This window comes from Fistularia commersonii, chromosome 3 (genome assembly GCF_037954325.1).
Source record: "Fistularia commersonii isolate RoL2024-O1a breed Wild chromosome 3, RoL_Fcom_v1.0, whole genome shotgun sequence".
Taxonomy (NCBI): Eukaryota; Metazoa; Chordata; class Actinopteri; order Syngnathiformes; family Fistulariidae; genus Fistularia; species Fistularia commersonii.
Genome location: NC_141286.1, coordinates 3,705,269 through 3,709,849, shown reverse-complemented (window position 1 = coordinate 3,709,849; position 4,581 = coordinate 3,705,269). Strand labels below are relative to the sequence as shown.

The window sequence follows — 4,581 nt, the reverse complement described above, 5'->3', positions numbered from 1 at the left end:
CAAGTGCAAACTTTTTTTCTTTTGTTTTTTTCAGAAGGGGTTTGGAGGGTCCAAAGAAAAATGAACTAAAATCCAATCCGTGTCACTGAACTCGTCACTTCCTAATGTAATATTAGACCATATTGTAAAAACGTTCAAGTTCATAGTTTCCTTGGGATATTTGGTTCAAATATCTCATCATTCATTCATTTAGTATCTATACCACTTATACAGCAATCAAGGATTTTTTTTTTTGGTGTGTGTGTGTGTGTGGGGGTGGGGGGGGCGGACTATCCATTAAAGTATCTCCAATGCATAAGCTGCATGTTTTTTGGACCGTGGGAGGAAAACGGAAAAAAAATCAAATATCTCAGTGAACCGTTATTTAATTTAGATGTAAATGCTGCTTACTCTTCCTATCAATACATATCCAAATACACTGCGGACAGCAAAGTAGGAATTTTCCTGTACAGGAAACAAGTTTTTTACACTGTACATGTGACAATAAACGCTTTGAATGTGAATCTGAATCTGGTTTCTGTTCGTTATATTGAGTCATGTTTTATTAGAAATGAAGATCAATTTCTCCTTTCGGCTTCTTGCGTGCTCTTCTTCCAGGTACAGTATGAGGGAAAATGTCTGAAAACCAAATCATGTGATATAGTGAAATATTAATTTTCTGTCGGCGGTAAAGGTAAAAGGTGTCCCAGTGAAAAGACTTATCGTCATGAAAAGCTTGGATAATCTATAACCCTGAGTAATACACGATATCAAACATGAATTTAAACCGAATGCAATGATATGAAAATTCAACGTATGTGACGGTTAAGAGACAACATAACGTGTCTCAAACTGATAAGCTGTTTTCTTTTCAATAATTGTAGGCACATATTGGATTAAATGTTTGTTACCCTGTGTATTGACACACTTCTCTAAAGTTTGCGAATCTAAGTGTATATTACGTCTGAACTTTTTTTTTTGGAAGCGGGTTTTATACAAACAATCTACCAATGAAAATGCTGAAATATTTACAGAGGAATAGACATCACTTCATTAAAACAAATAACAAGAATGAAGCCAAAGTGACAAAATTATATTATCGATAATTAAAAACAAAAATAATAAGCTACAATATAATAAAATGACATTAAAGTAAAGCACATTAAGGCTCTAAATGCAAGGAAAAGAGGTACAGGAACAGGAGCGCACAACTCTGCAAAGGCGTTTTTGTAAACACAACATGGCTGCCTGCTGAAACGGCCCTCTTGATCTGCAGTTGCACCTGCATCGCACAGCCTGTGTGTTGTATTCACGACAAAAGATAATGAAAAAGCATCATTTCCAGCTTACTATCTAAAAGATAAGTCTGCTCCATGTCTAATGACATTTGGTAGCAGCTGTACTCCGACACCGGTTTTTGGTTGAAATATTTGAGTCCCGAGGAGTGTTTGGTCTGTGGCATTTATTAACATAACATTTATTAGCATAATCTGAAAGTCTAAAGTGATCCCAGGGGAGAGTTAACAATTTGTATCGGCAATTGGGATCATTGCCAGGGTACTAAAAGACAAATGCAACCAAAGCTGCTGTGCCCTGATGAATGTTGCAAGCAGAACAAGTTCACCCATCGCAAGCCGGTAGTTTGACAGTTGTTTATACTTCATCACCTGACTCCAGACAGGTTTTCTGAAAAGAATCCCTGTAAGGTGGATCTAAATGAAAGAAATGTTGTTCCTGGCAAGTGAGCGGCAAGGGGATGTGTCTGGGCGCCCGCTAGCAAAAACTGCAAGGGAAGTGGAGTTAAAACGTGCGCACGAATTGTCTTTATTTGCCTAAATTTGCCAAGAATCAGCATCAACGGTGATACGGCTAAAACTCATTGAATGGACTGCGTACATTTTTCTACTTTTTACTGAGAGTAATCTCTTTCGAAACAGTAGTTTTTAATGTCGCATTCAACCTATCGTCAGAAAAAAACATTTAAATAATACAGGCTTTTTTTTAACCCATTGATAATTCCCATTATTAACGTCTGGTGTTTTTTTTTCCGTTTTTTTTAATACTAATTTTCTGCTCCTGATTCCATTTAATAAGTTTTTTTTTTTTTATTTTCAGAAATGACACATACATTCAAGAAGAGAGGTTGCGTTATTATGCATCCACTCCACTACCACCACCACCATTGTACCTCGAGCAGAATGCATCTCATCTCAAGGGCTCTCTTCTTCATGATGTGCTTAACACATTGCAGCCAAGACTTGGCCGGCCTCGAGCTCCTGAAATAGACACCGGCTCCTATCTGGAACTGCCGTAGGGCTGCGAGGCGAACTGAGAAGGAGAAAGTGGAAGCAGGAGTGGGAAACAGTCGTGCAACAAAGGGAGAGAAGCATGGGATTATGCACTCTGAAATTACTGCATGTGTGTGTGTGTGTGTGTGTGTGTACATGCACGCGTGCATAGATGCATGCGTGTGTGGTGATGTCATGAGAGGTTACCTCTTCTGTCTGGAGGTCTTTCGGGTTAAGGCCTATTATGTAATTCTTTGGAAAGTCTAGCCAGGAGACAACCTTGTTAACAGCTGCACACACACACACACACACACACACACACACACACACACACACACAAATAATCAAATCATACAATTCTTTGGATATAGTGCAGATGAACATATTCACCAACCGCTCCGCCGATGATGAATCCGCAGCATCCATGTAATACAGCAGCACAGAAGCTTATTCATGTCATCTGGCCGAAGGAGGCGGCGAGAGCGGAAGTTCTCCCAACGCAGTTATAAATATAGCGGACCCGCACCTTAAGACGCTCTTGTCTGGGTGTCGGGTGCTCAGGGTTCAATGTAACCTGACAACTTAATCCCTTGTAAGAGAGAGGCAGAGGGAGACTGATGAACGCTGAGCCGTCTAGGATTTCCAAGCTACTGATGCTTATTAGCACTCGGAGTGGAACAACAAACACTGGTTCCTTTTTTGGATACGGTTCAGCGTTTTACTACGTCAATGCAAACATTCATCCGTCACTTACGTGTTACTTAACTCTTCGCACTGGAAATGGAGGCACTGGAAGGATTTTTTTTCCTCGGGTTGGTTTCTGTATAGATTTGATTCTTCAAACATGACGAAATCTTTCCCTAATGAACTCATTCAGCGCCTCCTCTGTAATCATGTCCTGGCTTTATGCTCAGCAGTTACCCAATAATTTAGACGTCCGGGAATCACCGTTGCAGTGCGAAGTGACCGTGATTGCAGTTACGGAGCGTTCCTTTGCATTGTTCAGGGGAATCGTGGGGGGAGGATGCATGAATATATTAATTCCCCTCAGAATTAAATATCATGTTTTGTAATCATTTTTGAGGCAATTGTTACGCGTGAAAAAATCAGACGCTCAATCTGTCCCCTAGTCTCCGACTCCCCATTGACATTGGCGTCATTGTTATTTTTATGTCATTTTTCAGAAATCATGCCAACAGCATGAAAATCAGGGTAGATGACACTGATCTGAGTACAAAACACCAGCTTGTTAATGTCTCAAAAAATACATTTCCAGAGAAAAACAATGGAAAAACAGCAAATCTCGGTGCACATAAACATGGTAAACTGTCCCATTGGCCTGTGCATCCTCATTTTAGGCGCAATATTGATGGTAAGAATGCCCTTACTTCATCTTGATTGAAGTGTTTTAAAGAATTGAATAATGAAATAATTTAATAATTTATTAATTATTAAATAAATTAAAAAATGAAATAATAAAATATATATTTATGATTTTATAATTCATTTATATACTCATCTTTAAGGTATGTAAAAGGCAAGGTAAAAAAGGTCAAATGTCTTGAGGTTATTGATATATATGGAAAATATAGAAACCAGCTCGAGACTGACCATATATGGTCAAAAAGGAAATAGGCACTTTGTACCACAAGCCTAAATATTTCCTTTCAATAATAGAAATATTCATGAATTTCAACTTGTCAACGTGAGTCAATGTGAATGTAAAGCATGAGTTGGCAGCCCGGACGATGCTGAGATTTTACATTTGAATTGTGCCGCAAAACCCAATGAAAGCAGAAGCTTCATCATTGATCGCAGGGTAACAGTTTATTAACTGCGAGCAGACAGAATCATTCATCCAGAGACCCAGGTGACTTGGATAGAAATCTCTTCCATGAGAATATAAAATCTCAAAGTGAGAGTGTCCGTTTGCATTTTATTACAAACAAATCCCCGTCCAATTTACGCTGCAGTGCATAGCATGTATTCAAAGAATTTTAAAGAAAGGTTAAGTGAAATCTAAATCGCTTTCTCAGTTGTTTGCTGATTAATGTCTGGTGTTTGTGAACCTAAATCAAAAGGTTTTCACAGTGACAGGTGTAAATAAATAATGCTCCTACTGCTGTACCTGCAACAATATGTAGAGAAACACTGTTAAAACAAATACCCCAGGATTTATGGGTCAAAACTCATGTCGGGCTTATTCTTTTTGTCCAGAATCACCAGTATTCAAGTTAATAAATAGATAAATAAATTAATAAATAAATAAATACATACATACATACATAAATCAATACATAAATACACACATACA

The 4,581-nt window shown here is 38.3% G+C and overlaps 1 long non-coding RNA gene across 1 annotated transcript; it reads right to left on the bottom strand.

Annotated features, from left to right (window-relative positions):
• Positions 1–311: 311 nt before the first annotated feature.
• On the bottom strand, positions 312–2,886 carry LOC147235260 (uncharacterized). Its single transcript, XR_015104386.1, has 4 exons — positions 2,662–2,886; positions 2,475–2,530; positions 2,168–2,307; positions 312–618 (listed from the first exon to the last, which is right to left on the bottom strand). It is a non-coding gene; the product is annotated as an uncharacterized LOC147235260 (long non-coding RNA).
• Between the last annotated feature and the right edge of the window lie 1,695 nt (positions 2,887–4,581).